Raw genomic sequence first — 24445 nt, 5'->3', positions numbered from 1 at the left:
TTGCAAATAAAGAAATTACCTGTATTATTAATAATGTGATATGTGTGAGGTGAGCTATAACTATTTTCAAATATATAAAAGATTAAAGATTAGCTTTACTTGTCTCATGTATGTAGATCGAAACATACAGTCAAATGCTTCATTTACATCAAATTAAATCAGCGAGGATTGTGCTGGGGGCAGCCCACAAATATAGCAACATAGCGTGCTCACAGCTTACTGACCCTAGCCCCATCCATACTTCTTTGGACTGTGAGCGAAAGCCAGAGTACCTTGATGAAACCCACAAACCCGCACGAACACAGGGTAAATGTACAAACTTCTGAGAGACAGTGGTGGGAGTTGAACCTCCGTCAGTGATCACTGGTGCTGTAAAGCGATTGCACTACTATGTCACCCTCTTAGAATATAGTACCCAATAAATATATATCAGAATCGGAATAACGTTTGCTATCACTGTCATATCTCATGAAATGTGTTGATTAGGTAGCAGCAGTACAATTTACAGTGGATTGTAGTTAATTGGGCCATCAGTTAATCAGGACAGCTACTTATTTGGGAGAACACTTAAAGAACAAAGACAAATCGAGAAAATAGCTGGGATTCCCTTTGTTCATTTGAGACACTATGCTGCTTAACTGGGGCAGGAGAGAGCCAGTCACGTGTACTTGCGTGGCCATTAGACACCCAACCGTGCTCAGAGCAAACAGTTGTGTCATATGTGTGTGCTTGTGGTATGTTATCCATAAATTTCAGGGGTGGTTGAATATTCTTACACCAGCATTCCTTATATTGCAGCTTTTGGAAGTGAAGGAGAGAGAGCAATAGAAATCAACTAATAATGTGGGCCTAAGACTCAGTGCTCAATCTCAATTCTGAAGACTTTCCACTCGACCACGGGAATCCCAGCATTTAATGCACCAGTGATGCAGTATTCTATTTATTACACTGAGAATCCTGATTCCATTTTAAACATCTTCTCAAATGTTTGTGGCTTGCAGTTCAAACCATTAGGTAATAATTCACAGCAAACAGCACTTAGAATCACAGAGCAGTGAGTTATTACCTGGCCAGACTGTGAAATATTTATCTCATTCATTTTTACTGATTTACATCAGAATGCAAGATGACTAACATTGTTCATTGTTACCATAAGGAATTGCCCTATGCTGGTCATGTATTATCACATGAAGCATAGCAGCTATTTTAAAAGATGTTATAAATTGAAATTGACACAGTATAAATATGTGTTTCAGGATGACCTGATAGTTGCTTTAACCTCTCCATGTTTAGGTGCTAAATTCACTGACGTACTTTGACAACTTTATGAAATTATCTCTATTATCTAAACTACTTGATCTTTTTAGAACATTATTGTAAAGCTCCATTTCACATCTGTGCTTAAAGTAGATTTTCTGGCTACATATTCTCCATAATGTATTCCTGCATAATTGCACATCTGTGTAATATCATTAATGGAAGTGATCAGGGTATTTGGGAAAGGTAAGAGATAAAAGTGTTCTCACCATCTGATTATTGATAGTTCTGGTGGTTAAGTGAAAACCAACGTGGAGAGGTTCGGTATGTTGCATATTATATGGCCTTGAATGCTTAATCATTTTGAGATTCCAGTTTGCAGTCTGTGGCAGAATTTGGCAGAGAACCTGATCTGGCTAACTTTCCATCCCGCATTTTCACTAAACTGCTTACGGCCAAATCTACTGTATTTTCCATTGTAAGTACAAATCCTCCATAAATAATGAAAGAAACACTTGAGAGTTTTTATGGTTTTTCATGATCTCATGATGTATCAAGCTGCTGTAGTTACTGCGTGGTCGGGAATCTTTCGGAGGGTAGGCCTCAAAATCCCCGGCTTTGCCTGCTGAGGTTGAGGTCGAATTATTCGGACAGAGATGGCACTCAGTACTCGGTGTCGGAGAGCTGATCAGAGCTCGAGTTTTCGGATGACTCAGAGTCAGACTGTGGTCGGCATGGCAGGGAGAGTTTTTCTTCCTTCTCCCGTCTGCGTGAGATGTGGGACACTTGAGAGACTTTGAACTTTTGCTGTACTCATGGACTTCTTCATCAAGTTATGGTATTGTTACACTGTTTGTAACTATATGTTATAATTATGTGGTTTTGTCAGTTTTTTCAGTCTGTGTGCATATCCGGGAATTAAGTGAATTACACATTCACTTCTAATATTCCTTCCTAATTTCAGAAGGTATCTCTTTTCACTGCGTACTTCAATTAACATCTCAGTTCCAAACCACTGAGTGATTTTAATACACAAATTCTATTACGTTCTTTGAATTGATCCTTTCTATGACTTGAGTCATACTTTTGCTTTAGTCTCAATTGTCTCTCTCTTCCCTCCCCTCCAAGATTTTTCTTAATTAGTGTAATCATCCTCCTGACGCAGGGTTTTGACGTGAAACACTGACAGTTCCTTTCCCCCAAAAGGTACTGCTTGACTTGCTGAGTTCCTCCAGCAGACTGTCTGTGGCTCCAGATTCCAGCGTCTTCAGTCCCGTGTGTAATTACTTTTTAAGTTGCCTTGTAGAATGTGGCATTATATATGGTTTAACAATTGAGTTCTAAATTAATACCTCACTGTTAAATACAAGCATCCTTGTGAAACCTGTCTCTTCAATGCTTCCTTGACAATTCTCTTTGATCATCCGGCTTTAACATTTGTCGGTGGATGAGGCAGTTAAATAAATTGGTGATTAGTACTATCTTGTCTCATTTCTATTTGAGTATTTTATGAGCCTTTATCCAATTCTAGTGCTCCATGTAAACTAGAAAAAACAGATCTCACCTTTTCTCCTATATGCTCTGTAGCAATCTGGAGCTGATATGTTTCATCTCAAACTATTGCATGTGACTGCCCATGAATTCCCAAAGTTACCAAACCTTTTCCTTTATAATCAGTGACTTTTGTTAAGAATAATCTTATTGCCCATTTCTGATTCTGTCCGAGTGCTCATATCATTGGTCATATTACATTCTCATGTCCTCATCTGAAGATTTGTCTGATTGAACTCATCCTGTCAAAACAATTTCATATTCCGTTTGAACAATTTTTTGAGCTGTATATGCATCTTCTACTAATTTCAATGTGAAATATTATGCTTTTGTTCCTTAACCCTGAGCTTTCGTATAGTAGCCTTGACAGTGCATCTGCAATAATTTTCTCTTTGAACTTTTATATTTGAGTGTGCAGTTTTACTGCGATGAGGAAAAGGTCTTGTTTCCTGCACTCTTGACATACCCATTGTTGGCATTGATGACATTCAGTAGATCAAAGTACTGAGGCTGGTAATCTGTGATCAAAGTAAAAAACTTGATCTCATGAAATATTTTGACACCAGAAGCAACCCCTAATATCCCTTCCTCAATTTAAGCATGACTTCTTTATCTCTTCATCAATATTTAAAATGCAATTTTGATTGGCTTTCCTTGACCATCATGATTACATCACTGATTACAACTCTCAATTTATAATCTGTAATATTACATTTCAAAAATTAAGTTGTATCAAGTGAACTATCAAAGAAGCACTTAAGGTTCTTCATGTGTAAATGAAGCACTGTTTGCACCATGTCCCAGTTCCATTCATGGGTTTCTTTGGGTGCTAATATAATGTTGTCAGTAATATTGCAAGATCAAGCAAAAGTCTAGCATTGTACTGCACCGTGCCTTGGAATGATCTAGATCCTGTTATGTTTTCAGGTTTCCCTGCCCAGCAATTGCTTTCGCCTCTTCTTTGACTGATTGCCATCCATTTATACCTGCTTTTAGTTCAGTAGCTCTCTATCCATTTATACCTGCTTTTAGTTCAGTAGCTCTCTCTGTACTAATGCGCATTTGATTCTTTTGTGCTTGATACTGTGTGTCGTCACCTCAGTAATTCTAATGCATTCTTCATCAGCCCATGTAACCATTAGTGCATCATTGGATTGAACAGACAATAATCTATACCTTGCAATGTCCTGTCATGGCAGTTTAAAAGCTCTTTGGTGACAATTTTACAGCATGAGATAATTTTGTGTAGGAATAAAGATCCTTATATTCAGTGATTGTCAAATATTGCTGACTAGCCTTATTCACGTCAGCTGAGCGTACGCATGAGACAGATCTAATCTGGTGAAAACATTGGTTGCTGCCAACTCTAACTATGAAATCTCCGAAAAGAGCAATGTTTGCTTTTCTCAACAAATTCTCGGTTCAGTGTTAAGCACAATCATCACTGTTTTGATTAGGAAACACTGGAATTAGTCTTGTTTTTGTCTTCACTAGAACTCCCTTTCAATCTACTTTTGCTATTTTTTCTTACTCCAAGTTCTTCAAAGGACAGGCACTGATTAAAGATGTTTAGAGATTGAATTCATACCTGTCTTAACACAGAAAGAGACACTATAACCCACAAAATTTGTATTGCATCCAGAAATAAATATTACTGCACACTTTCCCAATAGCAGCCCAAAAAAGTGGATCAATTGGTGCCTGTTGTTTGTACTCAAAATATACATAAAAAGTATTTAACGCAGATCACTTCATGGTCAAATTTCCTTACCTTACTGACATGACTCCTTTTAGTTGTCAGACATGCATCTATCAAAGTCATAAGTTGAACATAGCATAATTCTTTCTTTACCAATGTAAATTGGGGTTTATGTGTCAACGTATCGTAAGCACTGAAGAGCAACATACAATCATTAGACTAGAACATAAAATATAGAATTTTCAACAGTACAGCTCAGGAACAGGCCCTTCGACCAACAACGTTGCGTCAAACCAAACAAACTGGTAATCAAATGGCCAACTAAACTAATGCCATAAGCCTTCACTATGTCCATATCCCTCCATTTTTCTCACATTTGTCTGCCCACCTAAACATGTTTTAGATGTCTCTGACGTATTAGGTAAGTTATTGGAGGGAGTACTAAGAGACAGAATCTACAAGCATTTGGATAGACAGGGACTTATTAGGGAGAGTCAACATAGCTTTTTGCGTGGTAGGTCATGTTTGACCAATCTATTGGAGTTTTTCGAGGAGGTTACCAGGGAAGTGGATGAAGGGAAGGCAGTAGATATTGTCTACATGGACTTCAGTAAGGCCTTTGACAAGGTCCCGCATAGGAGGTTAGTTAGGAAAATTCATTCGCTAGGTATACATGGAGAGGTGGTAAATTGGATTAGACATTGGCTCAATGGAAGAAGCCAAAGAGTGGTAGTAGAGAATTGCTTCTCCGAGCGGAGGCCTGTGACTAGTGGTGTGCCACAGGGATCAGTGCTGGGAACATTGTTATTTGTCATCTATATCAATGATCTGAATGATAATGTGGTGAATTGGATCAGCAAATTTGCTGATGATACAAAGATTGGAGGTGTAGTAGACAGTGAGGAAGGTTTGCAGAGCCTGCAGAGGGACTTGGACCAGCTGGAAAAATGGGCTGAAAAATGGCAGATGGAGCTTAATACAGACAAGTGTGAGATATTGCACGTTGGAAGGACAAACCAAGGTAGAACATACAGGGTTAATGGTAAGGCACTGAGGAGTGCAGTAGAACAGAGGGATCTGGGAATACAGATACAAAATTCCCTAAAAGTGGCGTCACAGGTAGATAGGGTCGTAAAGAGAGCTTTTGGTACATTGGCCTTTATTAATCAAAGTATTGAGTATAAGAGCTGGAATGTTATGATGAGGTTGTATAAGGCATTGGTGAGGCCGAATCTGGAGTATTGTGTTCAGTTTTGGTCACCAAATTACAGGAAGGATATAAATAAGGTTGAAAGAGTGCAGAGAAGGTTTACAAGGATGTTGCCGGGACTTGAGAAACTCAGTTACAGAGAAAGGTTGAATAGGTTAGAACTTTATTCCCTGGAGCGTAGAAGAATGAGGGGAGATTTGATAGAGGTATATAAAATTATGATAGGTATAGATAGAGTGAATGCAAGCAGGCTTTTTCCACTGAGGCAAGGGGAGAAAAAGACCAGAGGACATGGGTTAAGGGTGAGGGGGGAAAAGTTTAAAGGGAACATTGGGGGGGGCTTCTTCACACAGAGAGTGGTGGGAGTATGGAATGAGCTGCCAGACGAGGTGGTAAATGCGGGTTCTTTTTTAACATTTAAGAATAAATTGGACAGATACATGGATGGGAGGTGTACGGAGGGATATGGTCCGTGTGCAGGTCAGTGGGACTAGGCAGAAAATGGTTCGGCACAGCCAAGAAGGGCCAAAAGGCCTGTTTCTGTGCTGTAGTTTTTCTATGGTTTTTATGGTATCTCCTCTACCACCATCCCAGGGCGTGCATTCCAGGCACCCACCTCTCTCTAATATAGAACTTCCTCTCTCACCTCTTTTAAAATTACCCACTCTCGCCTCATACACATGTCCTCTGGTATTAGGTATTTCAGCCCTGGGAGAAAGATACTGCCTGTCTACCCTATCTATGCCTCTCATAAACTTACAAACCTCTATCAGATCTCCCCTCAGCCTCTGCTGCTGCAGAGAGGTCCAATTTCTTGTTATACCACTTACCCTCTAATTGATGGAGTATCCTGTTAAACCTCTTCGACACCCTCTCCAAAGCCTTGATATTCTCTGTATAAGGGAGTGACCAAAACTGTATGCAATACTCTAGATGTGACCCAACTCGAATTTTATAAAGCTGCAATGTAACCTCCTGACTGCTGAACCCACTGCCTCAACTATTAAAGGTACACATGCCATTTGCCTTCTTAACCACCCTATCAATCTGTGTAGCCACTTTCAAAGAGCTACGAACTTGAACCCCAAGGTCCCTCTGCTTATCAACACTGTTAAGGGTCTTGCTTTCATGGTCTCTTTACATTTGACCTATCAAGGTTAAACACTTCACATTTGCCAGGCTAAACTCCATCTTCTATTTCTCAGCCCAATCTGTAACTGATCTATATCCCATTGCACTCTTTGCCAATCTTCTATAACGCCGCCAATCTTCTATAGCATCACCAATCTTTGTATCAACTGCAAACCTACTAAGCCACCCATCAATATTTCCATCCAGGTCATTATTATGCATCAGAAGTCTCAGCACAGATCCATGTAGAACACCACTAATCATGCACGTCTGGCTAGAATAAGTCCCTTCAACCACCACCTTCTGTCTTCTATGGGCAAGCCAGTTCTGAATCCAAGTAGCCATTTTGTCATTGATCCTATGCATCTTAATATTCTGGATGAGCCTCCCATGAGGGACCTTGTCAAACACCTTACTAAAATCCATGTAGACAATATCCACAGCTCCTCCATCACCTCATCAAAAAACTCCTTCAAGTTAATGAGATATAACTTGCCCATATAAAGTCATGCTGGCTCTCCCTAATTAGGTCATGGCTTTCCAAATGTTCATAAACCCTACCCTAAGAATCCTTTACAGTAACTTTCCTACTGCTAATGTGAAACTCATTGGTCTATAGTTTCCAGGATTTCTTCTTGAACAACGGAACAACACTAGCTACTCACCAGTCCTCTAGGTTCACGCTTGCTGCTAGAGGGGACACGAAGATATTGGGCAAGACCCCAGCAATCTCTTCCCTTGCTCCTCTCAATAACCTGGGGTATATCCGATCATGCCCTGGGGACTTACCCACCTTAATGCTCTTTAAGAGACCCAACAGCACCTCCTCCTACATCTCGAAATGTCCAAGCACATCAATATTCTCAGCTCTGATCTCCCCAACCCCACATCCTTTTCCTGGATAAATACTGATGTAAAGTACTCATTAAGGACATTACCCACATCCTTTGAATCCAAGCAAATCTTCCTCCCTTTGTCCTTGAGTGGTCCTACTTTCGACTTATTTATGCTCTTGCCTCTGATATATACATGGCCCATCCTGGCTTTCCGAATTCCCTTCTTGAGTTCTTTCCTGGCTTCTTTATAATCCTCCAGTGTTCTGCTTCATTCTAGCCTCCTAAGCTTTACATACTTTCCCTTTTTCTTTTTGACTAAATTCATCTCCTCCCTTAACATTCAAGGGTCCCCTTGCTTCCATCCTTGTTCTTCCTTCTGACTGGAACATACCTGTCCTGTACTGTGCAGTTGATCTTTAAACACCCTCCACATACTGGATGTGGACTTGCCCAAAAACCACTCTTCCCAATTAATTCTCCCTAGTTCCTGCCCAATTCTCTCCTAATTTGCCCTGCTCCAGTTTATTAATCTCCTGCAAAATGCATGCTTATCCTTAGCTATAGCTGTCATAAAACTTAAGGAGTTGTGTCCCCTCCTCTAACTGCTGACCTACTGAAAGTTCTGTCACCAGGCCCAGCTTATTACCCAGCACCAGATCCAGTCCAGCCCCTCCTCTTGTTGGCTATCTACATATTGATTTAAAAAACTCTCCTTGATGCACCTAACAAATGATGCCCCCTCTAAACCACTTGCATTAAGAAGTCCAGTTTGTATTAGGGAAGTTGAAGTCTCCCATGACAACAACCCTGTTGTTTTTACACCTTTTCTCAATCTGCCTGCATATTTGTTCCTCAGTATCCCAGTGGCTATTTGGAGGTCTGTAGTACAATTGCACCAGAGTGATTGCATCCTTCCTATTTTTGAGTTTTGCCCTTATAGACTCAATGGATGGGCTGTGCAGCTGTGATATTATCCTCGATTCGCAGTGTCATTCTCCTCTATCTTTTCTAAAACATTGAAACCTGCTCCTGTCACTCTCTCAATCAAGTCTCTGTATTGCTTCAACATCATAGTACCATGACTACATTGTTCTATTTATGTCAATTTAAAGGAACAGGCCAGGGAGCTTCAGAACAAAGTGTAGTCTTTTGAGAAAACTTCACAGAATATGTTGAGACTAATTAGGAGATGTTTTTCCAGTATTCATCTGCTGAGATGTGTGTGTCGAATGGGTGGCTGTGTGGTAAACCCACTGCTGGAGGCGATGGCATAGGCTTGGTTGGGCAAGGGATAAAGTAATACTCATCAGTATAGACACTGCTCTCACAGACAACTGCATCCCTCCCGTGACCAGACTATTCACAAGCATTTTACAGAAAAACCTTTGGCCATTCTCTCTTGCTAGCACTGCTTTCTCTGTGGAGGTCAAGGTTATCATGACTCTAAATTTCCTTGCTACAGCATCTTTCAAAAAGGTCAAACGTGATGGGCTATAGATTGGCACCAAGAACTGTCCACTTGCCCTCATAGACAGATATAAAAGCTCAACCTCCTTATGTTGATCTTCTATTTTTGCTACTGATTTGTGATGTATCTAGGTGTGCATGCATCCCTTCCTTCAATTGGGAGCAATGACAAGTGCAAAGAGATAGACAGATTGGTATGTAACTAGTTTACACAGCCCCCAAACTACACTGCATGTGTATCATCCATGCATATCATACTTCTACATGACCTACAAATACTGCACTGGGCTCTTCGCCTGGATTTCACACTCCAGCCTCTGAACACACAACTTTCTGACTTTGAGGCTACTGACTGAGATATAACTAACAATCTATGAAATGAATTAAAAAATAACTACTTGATGAAGCATGTCTGACACAGAGTAAAGAACTGACAGTTCTTTCTTTAAACCAGCTAACATGGCAAAACGTTTCCAAGTAAAGGCAAATTGATGAAATGACTTAGCTTTTGGTACATAAGCGGCAGCCATCGAAAAGTAATGAACAATCGATGATAAGCAAGTTAAGGTAGAACAAGAAATCACCCCCGTTTTAACCAATATCTGAATATATGTACATTTTTTTAACTCTATAGTGGCTCTGCAGCGTTTTTAGGTAAAGCCAGTTTAATTTTGAAAAACAAACTTTTCCTGAATTATCTCTAATTCCTCATTTACGATTTACAGCAGGGGGTACCCGGCAAGCGCCGACTACACAAGGATCTCCTCCCATCAAGGAGAAGACTATGCAGCATCCACGCCAGGACCACCGATTTCAGAAAAAAAGTTCCTTTCCCCAAGAGTAAGGCTGGTCAACACCTGTACCCACTGACCCATCCCACCACCACTATTTCATTATTTCCTGTCAGTCACCTTATGTACGTGTGCCTAGTGTCACTTTATGGACATACAATCGGTCAATATATGGTATTTATATTTATTGTGTTTTTCTATTATCGTGTTCTTTATCTTATTGTGTGTGTCGGATCCGGGGCAACAATTATTTCGTTCTCCTTTATATTTGTGTACTGGAAAACAATCTTGACCTGCTCTGGATTGGCCGGAGGGTCCGCAGCCTTAGCAGCGACACGCTCGCTGTTGTCACTCTTGCCCAGATAAGCACCACAGACAGGAACAGTTCGAATGTTACAGGGCCGGTATAGAAAGGAGAAAGAATATTTTGTGTGCAAGAGCATTAACCTGTAAAAACGTATGCATTTTGCCGCATGTTCAGTCCTTGTATGTGTGGCCATCCTGTTGTACAGATTCCAAATTTTTCTCCAGCCCAGATAAGGCCAGGTGATTGCCCATGTAATGTAGTGGGGGAGGTGAACGAGTACGATCTCCGTGGTCTGGTTAATGTTCCTTCTATTCTATCCTCCCATGACTGTAAAGAGGATATTTTTTCTATGAGTGATGGTCGCAGCATTGGCGGATTTGCTCCCCGTGTGCTATTTACCACATTTACCACCGCCCCTGTGCTTGTGATCATTTTGTAAGGCCTTTGTATCTTCAGCGTGGTGAATATATTTTATTCTTCTGACACTTGCTTCTCCTCCGAGATCACAGTGGCTTCTGGCTGCGTTGACCTTCAAAATGTAACGGTGAAGAATCGTTCGTATAGAGGTGATTAAAGTATTTTGCTGAGTGTATATTTTACTTCACTTGTCTTTTCCCTTGCTGCCCTGCGAAGGTACGGGTATATGTTGGGATTTTTCACCTAGTGACAATGAACCCGAGCGGCCACCGTTTGTGTTTCGTGAACGTCAGCAGACTGGAGAAGCGTCACTTTAAAGTGTTGACTTTACAGGGACGAAAGATGTTAAAGACTTAAATATAAATCAAATCGATACATTTGTTAACTTTCAATAGAATGACTGAAGTGTGTGAAATCATCGGCGCCTCATTTGAATCTTCTGACCAGACTTTTCAGCTTGTTAATGTTTCTTTCATTGCCTGATTTAGTGGTCTTTGACTTTTTCCCCTGTCAATTGCTGCATATTTTGTTTTAATCAATCGCTAGTGGCCATCAGCAGATTAAATTAATTTCGGCAATGTGGTAACTGATCTATAATAATTAAGCCACTCTTTTAATGACATGACGTGATGCGAAGGGAGCAATCACAGAATTCCTATGACATTTGCAGATTATTGTTATGTCTTTTAATTTTTGAACTTATTACCATCTGTGTAAACTGGAAACAATATTGCGTCTCTGTAGCTTAAAGCTTCATTCCTGCGGTAAAAACAGAACATTTCAACACGTTTGATTGTGCGTCAACTTTCCACGACGTAGAATTAGATAATTTGTGGAAATGTTTTCTTTTCCTGTGAAAGTTTCCAAAGTATCTCAAAGCTTCCTCCCCTCCCAGTACCTGGGCAAACGTTCCGGCCAGTGTTTCCCGGCCGCATACGGCGTTGGAAGACGCAACTCTTCCACCTAGTGGTTGGGTGGCGAATTGAAAAACTTTCAGTTGGGTATTAAATCAATGAAGAGCAGACTGAAGCTCTTTAACCTAAGAGCCTGAATTCAGAACATGTCACCCTGAACCGAATTTCATCTGTTATGCAGTCCATGAAGAAGGGCGCAGAAAAGTGAATGCGCAGCTGTCCAAACGAGCTCAACTTGAAAACAAACTCTAATCGTCCTCTAATTTTACGGGTGACAGTGTCAAGGTGATAATTCTATCTACGCGTTGGAGAAGACGCCGACATCACCACCCTTTGCTGTTATACCTGAAAGCAGGCAGCATTGTGCCTAATCCTGTCTTCACCAGACCTCAGTAGAGGCTCTAGGAACCTGGGTTTATCCCTCCTCTGACTATATCCATTGGTCAAACTATGCAACTACGCTCGGGCCACAACAGAAATTCTCCAACTGCTCAACTCATTGTCGCCACTGATGACTTTTCACTCCCGCCTAAAAGTGTCCTTCCTGTTTTAGGCTTTATGAAACAGCTTCTATTGTGCTGTGTACCTCAGGGACTCGACTGTACGGTTAACTCTGCTGAAGGCGAATGGCTGGTTAACCGTATGAAGCTGAAAATCTAAACGTTCTTCTATTCATCATGGCCAGTCCTCTTAAACAAACCTTCCCGCTTTCCATAATTTATCGAATTAATAGACCAATCAGATAAATTATGAAAAGTGAAAAACATGTATTTATTGAGATACAGTGTGGTGTAGACCATTCCAGTCCTTCGGGCCACGCTGCCCAGCAACCCCCCGATTTAATGCTAGCCTAATCATAGGACAATTTACAATGACCAATTACCTTACCAACCGGAACGTCTTTGGACTGTGGGAGGAAACGGAGCACCCGGAAGAAACCCACGCGGTCACGGGGAATACCTACAAACTTCTTCCAGGCAGCGGCGTGATACATATTCATAGGAGTTGTGACACGCCTATGCCATGAGGTTCTGCATCGTTTCCATCATCTTTCCCACCAGCACTTGGTCCTAGGTCATTGAAAAGGTAAGATGTCCCAGAGGCAACCATTTAGCTTCCTTCATTGGATCGCTGTTAGGTTGCCCCAAGCTTTTGATGTGACCATTTCTAACAAGGAAACAATATACTCTAACCTGGCAGTTGCTTTTAATCTCGGAAGATGCAGATACACGCATTGGTTAAATAAAACTCCACAAGGAACCCTTTACCAGGAGAGGTTGTTAATACTGGACGATTCACTAAGCATGTCATTTACCTCAATATTTGCAACTCAGACATGGCATAGGGATATTTTTGTTTCCTGGATTCTCTCCGTATACCAAGACTGCATCCTCACGATCCTTCCCAGGATCAAATCCTTGCTACAGACTAAACAAGGCCCAGCCCCAGATTTCTAAAGTGGACAAATGCTAACACTGCTCTGATGTGGCTGGAGAATGAGTCTGCCTGGCAAAACTGCTCTGTAGATATTCCTAGACTTGTAGCACTACCTAGTGGGCAAAAGAACTAAATACTTCTTTCTTTGGTGGTGCACAGAAAATAAGAGGCACTTTTTCCATATTGGCTTGTGGTGAGCTTGGCCATAAAACAAGCAATGATCACTGGACTTACTCTGCCTTAACTGAATGCTTCTCCTTCTTCCCAAATAAACCTAACCATATAATATCCTACCACCATGCTGCTTGTATAATTTTATTACATCCACATGCTTGGTGTCGCTTTACTGCCTAATCCATGCTAAGTTGGTTTTATTGTAATTTGGAGAGCCTGTCATTTTCGGCATTTGTTGGGACAGTAAATTTTGTGGGTTTTCATTCTTTCATTTTATTTGACTTTTTTAACACTTCATAAAATTTAACTAGTTCGCTTCATGTTTACAAGGCCACAGAAGTTCTGGCAGCCTGTCAGCGTCTCTTTCATTATGATACTCAGTGAAATATTACTAGACCTCAGATAATCTTGCCAAAGAAAAAGTTTATGGGAGGCCAAGGAACGGTCCAGCATCATTTCCCTGTTGATAAGTTAGAGGATGAATAGGAACAGTCCAATGGGACTTTCCCCCAGAGTGCAGAAGGGAAGTGTAGGGAATGTGTGCTATTCAAGTAGCAAGATTTTCCATGTTATTCCAGACATGCCTTTGTTTGTTTGCAGTAATCAAATATTGTGGGCAGTAACCAGCTGTAAAACCAATGCTAGGCCAGAAAAAAAAATGGAAAAGTTAGCTTGCACAAACAAATAATGCAAATGTTATAGCAGATTAATGTCTGTGGGGAAATATTATCAGCTCATTTAACTTTATGACTCAGTCTTCTCGGCATGCAATTCTGATATTCTTACTGCTGTATCTTTTTGTGTGTTTTTTTTGAAGTATTGCACATCCATAATTCCACATGGACAATGTGAGATATGCACTGTACATTCTTCACACTGACATACAAGATCCTCGAAAATTAACGGGGTGGATGTCGAGAAGTTGTTTCACTTTGTGGAACAATCTAGAAGTTGGGAGTCATCCTTTAAAATTTGGGATCATCAATTTAAGGCAAATTTCTCCCTCACATAGGAACTCCATTCCTTAAAGGGTGGTGGAAGCAGAGCTTTTGAACATTTTTAAGGCGGAGGTGGACAAACACTTGATATACAAGTGGGGTGAAAGGTTATCTGGTGGGAATGTGAAGTTTGAGCTTTCAGTCTGGCCCTGATCTCATTGAATGGCAAAACATGCTCAAGGAGCTGAGCAGCCCTCTCCTGCTTCTAATCCAAACCAGACATGCAAAATGAACCAACCCCTTCGCTAGCTTGCTTCTGAAGGTTACCATGAAGTTGGTGACTGATCATGTTTTAAAAAAATCAAACCATACACAGTTTTGCACACAATTTCCAATCCGAAATGAACACCTGACCTCAACGTATGTGGTGGACTACAGATACAAACAGAAACTGAGTTTCTTCTGGGTCTATTCCTCTTACTACAAAAGTTAGTATGCATTCCATCCATTCTATATTTTGTACATTAATGAATGAACATGACTTATAAATGTCACGACAACAATGGCAGAAACAATGGGTGGAATAAGGAATGTAGATTTATTTCTCTAAGGAAATATTGACCTAGAGTGTGAATCTATATAATCTGCTCCTTTAACTGTTGTATGATATTATGCATTCTTCCAATGACAACACCAGGGCATGCTATTATTGTGACTAAAACTAATAAAATACAGTTGTGATGCTCGCTCATTGATACCATCCCCAGAACACTTTCAAAATTGAACTTAAAGGGTTTGGACGACATCTTGTCACTGCTGGATGTTTTCCATGTGTGATTTGTTATGTTTTTCTTTGTCTGCATATAATTTACACAGACTGGATGTAGGACCTTTTGCTCCAGTTGTCTAGGTCTGTGGTACTTACTGAGTTAACTCTGGATGGGTGACAAGGCAGACATCTGGTTGTCAGCTACAATTACAACCCTGCACATGAAATTGTTTATAAATACTTTGGTTTCCCTTTGAACGCGTAACTGTGACAAATAGCAGTTTCGGGTCATTAATATAAGGGGTGAGTCAATTTAGGGATTAAACAGAATTAAAGGAGATTTATGAGAAGCATTGTATCCCTTTTACTGAGAGGGAGTCTTTTTCCAGCACTATCTCAGGGATGCTGTTCCCTTTTATGGCTGATACAGTCAGGTTTCAAACTGCAGCAAGGTCCTTTTCCATAACTCCTCAGCAGATTACCCAACAAAACCCACAACTACCCAGAGCGCTGCTGTCAAGGGTTTCTCACTGCATTCAGAAAGCATAGAGTGCTAAAAGAGAGTGATGAATGAAAATCCAATTCAGTTCTGATAATGTGAGCGGAAAATCTTTGGAGTAAGATCTGTGATCAAAGAGTTTCCTAATCTATTTTACATGGAACTTTGTTTAGTATATAGAGTGAAATGCACAACTGAACCACATTACGGAGAACAGTAGGAGAAATATAAATCTTGGATTTGTTCTTAAAAAAAAAGCATTTGGACCAGCAAATTATCTTTCTTAAAGGAAATTTATACACATTTCTGCCACAATCTTTGTATTTCTGGACTGTCTATAGATAAATACAGATAGAAATTTTGAATATTAGCTCCTTGCCTATGCTTTCAGATTCTGACTCTAAAGCATTCTTACAATGTTCTTGGCAGAGAAATTTCAAAGCAGCCCCAGTATTGGCTATTATGAACCAGAGCAGCATAAATCGACTAATGTGTGTTCCAGCACTTCTCACAGCCCGCGGCAGTGACAGCACAAGAGCGGAGCTTGCATTATGACCCCTTTGGAACCAAACACTGTGTTTCTCAATCAAACCATAAAGTGTACCTAGCTGTCAGTCCACAAAGCATAGGTGGTTAATAACGTCCTTGCTGGGATTTATTGTAAGATGTGTAATGATCATTTTATACATGCTACTTTTGAAGTTCTTTGGTTGAATTTATACTGATGCAAGCTTGCGGAGCCTTTAAATCTCATTTATTGGACAATTAGCACTGGTACTGTACAAAATAATGACTAGTGCAGAGATTTTAATGTAAACTGCGGCGTGTATGCAGTGATTAAAGGAGTTGGATCTTAGCTCAGCCTCCAACTGGCCATGTTGTTTTTCTGCCAGATCTGTCAGCACTGAGCTATAGAAAAGAAATGTGTGTCTAGTGGCTCTTGAGGACTCTGACGTTTCAGCCATGGATCATCTTAGTCGTGACTGTACGAAGCAATTAAACTGTTTTTATTGTGGGCTCTTCTGTAAAATAGTTACCTTGCTCTGGCAGGACAAACAGTTCACTCTCCCGTATGCTTATGCTCGCTCCCACATTTTGTTTCCCTAATTCTAAATTGAACAAGACCAAATGCTCCTTGCATCAGCTGTGTTCTGTGGAATGTAGTTAAAGCAACATAAGATAGATGAATAACTCTTATGAAAATATATATTACAGTTAGAACTAAGCAAGTGCTCTGGTTAGCTGGGAACCCTATTAAAACTACACCAGAGTCATGAATTCACTGCCCTTTAATAGCTGTCACAGTCTTTGGACACACTACAGTAAACTCAGAAATATTATCAGTAGCAACAGAAACAGTAAGCATTTTGATTTAAAAAATGCTTTAATTTGAAAGTAGAATTCCAACTTATACTGATTACGTGATTTGGTTGCCCCCTTCCGTGTTCCAGAGGCCATTTATGCTCAGGCAATACACACAAAATGCTGGAGGAACTCGGCAGGTCACGTAGCACCAGGCGAAACCTTTGGATGGAAAGGAAATGTTTTCATTTTGGGCTGAAATCCGTCAACGGGATTTCAAGCCCACCATAATGGCAGCAGGAATTTGGGGCTTTGGTTATTAGGGCAAAATGAGTCCTTGGCTACCAGTTATGATCCTTTACTGAAACTTAATTCTACTCATCAAGAGAGGAAGTCAGTCAGTGGTCAGTAATCTAGGTCTGCTTTCATACCAGTGACCAGTGTAAGGGGCGTCTGTTAATTCCCAGTTTAAGTTTGCCTAGCCCTATCACTGCTTTCTTAACTACCCTCATGTTACAGTAGATCTAAAGATTAAAGGTTAGCTCTATTTGTCACATGTACAGTACATCAAAATATTGAGATCAATACACCTCTTGCTTCAAGCAACACACATAAAAATTGCTGGTGAACGCAGCAGGCCAGACAGCATCTCTAGGAAGAGGTACAGTCGACGTTTCGGGCCGGGACCCTTCGTCAGGACTAACTGAAAGAAGAGCTAGTAAGAGATTTGAAAGTGGGAGGGGGAGGGGGAGATCCGAAATGATAGGAGAAGACAGGGGGTGAGGGATGGAGCCAAGAGCTGGACAGGTGATTGGCAAAAGGGATATGAGAGGATCATGGGACAGGAGGCCCAGGGAGAAAGAAAAGGAGGAGAGGAGGAAACCCAGAGGATGGGCAAGGGGTATAGTGAGAGGGACAGAGGGAGAAAAAGGAGAGTGAGAGAAAGAATGTGTGTATATAAATAAATAACGGATGGGGTACGAGGGGGAGGTGGGACATTAGCGAAAGTTTGAGAAGTCAATGTTCATGCAGTCAGGTTGGAGGCTACCCAGACGGAATATAAGGTGTTGTTCCTCCAACCTGAGTGTGGCTTCATCCTTACAGCAGAGGAGGCTGTGGATAGACATATCAGAATGGGAATGGGACGTGGAATTAAAATGTGTGGCCACTGGGAGATCCTGCTTTCTCTGGCGGACAGCACCTTATATTCCGTCTGGGTAGCCTCCAACCTGATGGCATGAACATTGACTTCTCAAACTTCCGCTAATGCCCCATCTCCCCCTCGTATCCCATCCGTTATTTATTTATATACACACATTCTTTTTCTCTCTCTCCTTTTTCTCCTTCTGTCCCTCTCACTATACCCTTGCCCATCCTCTGGGTTTTTCCCCCCTTCCCCTTTTCCTTACCCCTGGGCCTCCTACCCCATGGTCCTCTCATATCCCTTTTACCAATCAACTGTCCAGCTCTTGGCTCCATCCCTCCCCTTCCTGTCTTCTCCTATCATTTCTGATCTCCCCCTCCCCCTCCCACTTTCAAATCTCTTACTAGCTCTTCTTTCAGTTAGTCCTGACGAAGGGTCTCGGCTCGAAACGTCGACTGTACCTCTTCCTAGAGATGCTGCCTGGCCTGCTGTGTTCACCAGCAATTTTTACGTGTGTTGATTGAACTTCCAGCATCTGCAGAATTCCTCGCGTTTGCATCTCTTGCTTCAAATCAAATCAACAAAGATCGTGCTGAGGGCAGCTTGCAAATGTCGCCATGCCTCTGGCGCCATCATAGCAGGTCCATAACTTACTAACCTTAACCCTAACTGTACGTCTTTGGAAAGTGGGAGGAAACCAGAACACCTGGAAGAAACCTTCGCGGTCATGGAGAGAGTGTACAAACTCTTTACCGACAGCAGTGGGAACCGAACCCCAACTAGTGCTGTAAACCAACTGCACTAACCACTATGCTAACTAGTACCCTAAGAGTTGATACAGTTCAACATTTCACTGTTCAATTGTGTCCTTGATTGACAATGTTGTTTCTTTAATGCTTTTAACATTGGCCACCGAGTGCAGGGCTGGGAGGGATTTATCACTTGATATCACTGTGGCCTGAGACTGTGAAATTGACAACTGCCTAATCTTTTCAGGACTTGAATATTTCCATCTTTCCAGCTACCTATCCCCAGTGCCCTTAAAGTTGCCGTGGTAGTGCGTGAGAAAGTGCGAATGAGCAATCACTAACACAGCGAATCAAAAGTGGTAAATTGACGGAGCGGTCCAGATTCTAATTTACCACATCTACAGTGAAAGATATAGTGAAAGGCGTCATTTACGTTAACAGCCAACAAATCCGAGGAGGCGCTGGGGGCAGCCGGCAAGTCTCACCACACAATCTGGGACCCTCACATATCTTTCAAGAACTGCTTCAGAGCAAAATTGACCAGGGTTTAGGACTAAAATGAATAATTACAATAATCCCCAAATTCAAAACCAGTCATACAAAGTAGGTCTTCTTTCAACAGATCAGTTCAGTTCAGGAGCAAAGCTGAAAATGCAACCTATTCCCATACATTCACTCAGTTACAGTAGAATCTTGTATTCTACGCTTTATTCTTTCTTTTTGTTATTGGGTAGGTCCATTAAGATTTTATAGCTTTGGAAATAGTTTTATTGGATTCCATAGCACAAAGTGCATGTCCTGTTTAAGGCTGATATCATTTTCAAGGAGTCTCTCTCAGAGCATGTAATACAGCTGATAGGAAGTAGCAGCCATTTCAGCAAATGTTCAATTAATTGCAATCAATACACAGTTATGGTTAACTTAGTTCAATCAAAAATCTGTGCATCCTCTGAGTTTATTTGGCTCCTTTGTCTTATCTGCTTGGCTTTGTGTCAATGGTTGTGTTGTGAAGAATTCTGAGGATTTAGGAAATATTCCTGATGTACTCTTGTGAAGCTTTCAGATGTATTTGACCTTTACATGACATAATTCCACTGCCCTGCATCAGGTACACTACAGAAAACAGATGCAATTGACATTTGAAGGAATAGTTTTTCTAATTAAAATGAATTGTCTGCTGATAAAATTGAATTATTTTTTAGCTCCAAATTATACTCAGTATTGTGAATTCCTGTATTTGCTGATATTAAGGCTATAATTTTCTAAATGCCAAATATATTTATATTAATAAAACATGAGTAAATGTACTAAAATGAAATAATACAAGCAAGTGTTAATATATCAAAATATGACGATGCACCAGAAGAGAATAAAAGTAATATTTAAATTGTACTTTTAGTTGCTAATTCACAGAAAAATCATATGCGTGTTAATTATTTTATGAATAAATTTGCTTTTATTTAATGAGCCAGGGCATCTCTTTATTCTTTGCCAACCCCTCTTTAGTCAGTGGGATCTTTACTATGGCCAGCCCTGCAGTACTGTTGTCTCCAAAGCAATTGGCGGGCTCACTTGGATAGGTGCATAGCACCACAGCTAATGGACAATGCAGGTGCTTGGCTGCGCTCTCCAAATAATCAATTGCTGCTGAATCTCAGGCTTGCATTAGCAGGAAAGCTCTGGATGGTTAGAATTCAAGGCTTAACACGTGAAGAAAGCTCAGGGCAGGCTGTCCAGCACAGGTTTTAATCACTTCTGTTCAGCTGTGCCTGTGATTCACTGAGTGCTCCCTCCTCCAACCCCACAATTGTTCCCCTGCACAGAATTGTGCTAATGCTTGCCTTTGGTTAAGGGAGTGTGTGGTGGTGTGGACCAAATCATTTTATGTTTCCTTCTGTTTTTTTTTAAGGGCAACAACAAAAAAAAGATGAAATCATGTTTTACAAAGCTGTTAAGAAGACCCCCACACCAAGCATGCTTGCATGACACAAGATTTGTGGTATTTATGCACTTGTAAAAGGGAATGGATGAGACAATATGAGAATAAATGAAAGTGAGCTATAAAACCCAAGGCTGAGGGTTCACCTACTCTGTTCCCTCAAATGGCAGAATCTCGAGAAGCTTATCTGGTCGGGCACCAATATGCACCATTTGCAAGGTTAAGCTTTAGTGTTAATTCCTATCCCCATTCCTGTTCCGACATGTTGGTCCACAGCCTCCTCTTCTGCCATGATGAGGCCACTCTCAGGATGGAGGAGCAACACCTCATATTCCATCTAGGAGCCTCCAATCTGATGGCATGATCACTGATTACTCCAACTTCCAGCGTCTATCTCCCTCCCAATTCCACTTTCTACTATTCCTCACTCTGGCCTCTTACCTCTTTTCCTCACCTCCTTCTGCTTGGTACCCTTCCTCCTCCCCTTTCTCACATAGTCTACTCTCCTCTCCTGTCAAATTCCTTCTTTTCCAGCCCTTTGCCTTTTCCATTCATCATCTACCAGCCTCTTACGGGGAGAAAATCCAAAACTCTGAGATGCAAAGGGACTTGGGAGTCCTTGTGCAGAACACCCTAGAGGTTAACTTGCAGGTTGAGTCAGTGGCGAGGAAGGCAAATGTCATGTTAGCATTCATTTCAAGAGGTCTAGAATAAAAGAGCAGGGATGTGATGCTGAGGTTTTATAAGGCTCTGGTGAGGCCTCACCTTGAGTATTGTGAACAGTTTTGGGTCTCTCATCTTAGAAAAGGTTTGCTGGCATTCAAAAGGGTCCAAAGGAGGTTCACAAGGATGGTTCTGGGAATGAAAGGGTTAATCATATGAGGAATGTTTGATGGCTTTTGGTCTGTACTCGCTGGAATTCAGAAGGATGAGGGGGGATCTCATTGAAACCTTTCGAATGTTGAAAGGCCTAGACAGTGTAGATGTGGAAAGGATGTTTCCCACGGCGGGAGTAGAGGACAAGAGGGCACAGCCTCAGGATAGAGGGGCACCCTTTCAGAACAGAGATGCGGAGAAATTTCTTCAGGCAAAGGGTGGTGAATTTTTGGAATTTGTTGCCACATGCAACTATGGAGGCCAGGTCGTTGGGTGTATTTAAATTAAGGCAGAGATTGATCGTTTCTTGATTGGACATGGCATCAAAGGTTGCAGGGAGAAGGCTGGGAACTGGGGTTGAGGAGGAGAGAAAAGAAGGATCAGCCATTATTGAATGGTGTAGCAGACTCCAATGGGCCAGATGGCCTAATTCTGTTCCTGTGTCTGATGGTCTTACTTAATTCTGCTCTCCCACCCACCTGGCTTCACCTTTCACCTTCTAGTTTGTCCTCCTTCCCCTCCCTCACTTTCTCATTCTGGTGTCTAGCCCCTTCCTTTCCAGTCCTGATGAAGGGTCTCGGCCCGAAACATTGAGTTTCTATTCCTCTCCATAGATGCTGCCTGATCTGCTGAGTTCCTCCAGTATTTTGTGTGTGTTGCTCAATGGCCAAGATGTTTACCTTGGCAAAGTGTTTGGAAGTCCTGTCTGGCAAGATATATGTGCCTAATAAATTAATCACTACAGAATAATACAGGCCCTTCAGCCCACAATGTTGTGCCTACCTTTTAACTATTCTAAGAACAGTCTACCCTTCCCTTCTATATAATCCTCCATTTTTCTACCATCCATATGCCTATCATCCACTAGCAATGTGTGGTTTTGCAAGTGCAGCTATCTACAAGCAATAAAGTGAACCCTAAGGGATTTGTCAATCAGATGCTGTGTTTGTGAGTGCCGTGAACGTTATCTCCTCTGAACAATTGCTGGAGTTCTTTGCGAGGCAATATATCAAAAGCAGACAAACTGTGAACAGATTTACTTTGGAATCCTTTTTGAGGTCCAAACATTTCCTTTTCATCTGTTGCCACAATCTACAAGCAATAATATACTTTGGCATTGTCACACAGATGCTACGCATACTCCAGTTTATTGGAAGCTGCTTCCAAATCAGCAAAAGTGTGGTGCCCGTGGAGAGATGTTCATAAACAAGGCCTTCCCACTCCTCATCTTATTTGCTGTTACATTTATAACACGCTGGAGGAACTCAGCAGGTCGGGCAGCATCTGTGGAAATGATCAGTCAACGTTTCGGGCCGGAACCCTTCGTCAGGACTGAAGAGGGAAGGGGCAGAGGCCCTATAAAGAAGGTGGGGGGAGGGTGGGAAGGAGAAGGCCGGTAGGTGCCAGGTGAAAAACCAGTAAGGGGAAAGATAAAGGTGTGGAGCAGGGGAAGCAGGGAGGGGATAGGCAGGAAAGGTGAAGAAGGAATAGGGGAAAATACAATGGGTAGTAGAAGGAGGCGGAACCATGAGGGAGGTGATAGGCAACTGGGGGAGGGGGCAGAGTGAAATAGGGATAGGGGAAGGGAGGGGGAGGGAATTACCGGAAGTTGGAGAATTCTATGTTCATACCAAGGGGCTGGAGACTACCTAGACGGTATATGAGGTGTTGCTCCTCCAACCTGAGTTTAGCCTCATCATAGCAGTAAAGGAGGCCATGTATGGACATATCTGAATGGGAATGGGAAGCAGAGTTGAAGTGAGTGCCAACCGGGAGATCCTGTCTTTTGTGGCGTCCATACATGGCCTCCTCTACTGCATGATGAGGCTAAGCTCAGGTTGGAGGAGCAACACCTCATATACCGTCTCGGTAGTCTCCAGCCCCTTGGTATGAACATAGAATTCTCCAACTTCTGGTAATTCCCTCCACCTCCCTTCCCTCTCCCAGCTGCTTATCACCTCCCTCATGGTTCCACCTCCTTCTACTACCCATTGTGCTTTCCCCTATTCCTTCTTCACCTTTCCTGCCTGTCACCTCCCTGCTTCCCCTCCCCCACCCCTTTATCTTTCCCCTTACTGGTTTTCCACCTGGAACCTACCAGCCTTCTCCTTCCCACCCTCCTCCCACCTTCTTTGTAGGACCTCTGCCCCTTCCCTCTTCAGTCCTGACGAAGGGTTCCGGCCCGAAACGTTGACTGATCATTTCCACGGATGCTGCCCGACCTGCTGAGTTCCTCCAGCGTGTTGTGAGTGCTGCTTTGACCCCAGCATCTGCAGAGTATTTTGTGTTTATTATTTGCTGTTACGTTATTTCTATCAGTTATTGCCCATGCAATGAGCTGTGCAAGGATAAGTTGTTTATATTGACTATGTTAATTGACAAAATGAGCTGACACGGCCCATTCATTGGTGCTTAGTGATTTAGGTAAGGAAGATATGCTTATGTGAGAGCTCCCTGACTCAAAGGACATGAACCCCAAGGAATGGTGTAGTCATTAATTTACAGGATAAGCAACCAGAGTTCTGGACTATTGATCGTGAGACATGCACCCGGCAGCTTAAGAAGTAATATAGACCTGGAAATTCAGAAGAAGTAATTGCAATCATGAAGACACTGTTTTGGAAAAACTCACCTGGCATCACTGGTGCCTGCTAAGGAGGGAAATCTGACATGCTGGACTGGTGTCGATGTGACTCTGGGCTCACCAGTGTGGGTGGTTCTTAACTGCTCCCTCAGTTCAAGGGCATTAGGAATGAATAATAAACGTTGGAATTTCTAGAGGCAGCCACATTCTGTAAATGATTAAATAAAATAAATGGCTCCATACTAATCATTACTCTTGCTTGGCAGGTGAACTGAGACCTACCTTTGAGAAAAGGCAAAAGATTACTGATGCTGGAAACCTGGAATATAAAGCTGAGAGTGATGGAAATATTTTCTGGTCAGATGGCATCTGTGGGAAGAGAAACAGAGTTATGTTTCAGGTCAAAAACCTTCATCAGAGTTGGGAAAGAGGGAAAACAATTTAGTATAAAGCT

The 24445-nt window shown here is 41.8% G+C and overlaps 1 long non-coding RNA gene across 3 annotated transcripts in view; it reads right to left on the bottom strand.

Moving 5' to 3' along the window:
* LOC140198634 (uncharacterized) overlaps positions 1-24085 on the bottom strand; it is an 81741-nt gene extending 57656 nt beyond the window's left edge. For all 3 annotated transcript variants that reach the window (XR_011886230.1, XR_011886228.1, XR_011886229.1), the window contains exon 1: positions 24040-24085. This is a non-coding gene — a long non-coding RNA (uncharacterized lncRNA). The remainder of the gene's footprint in view (positions 1-24039) is intronic.
* Positions 24086-24445: the final 360 nt, after the last annotated feature.

This window comes from Mobula birostris, chromosome 6 (assembly GCF_030028105.1).
Source record: "Mobula birostris isolate sMobBir1 chromosome 6, sMobBir1.hap1, whole genome shotgun sequence".
Taxonomy (NCBI): domain Eukaryota; kingdom Metazoa; phylum Chordata; class Chondrichthyes; order Myliobatiformes; family Myliobatidae; genus Mobula; species Mobula birostris.
The sequence above is the reverse complement of the archived record's forward strand: the minus strand, read 5'-3'. Positions and strand labels throughout refer to the sequence as shown.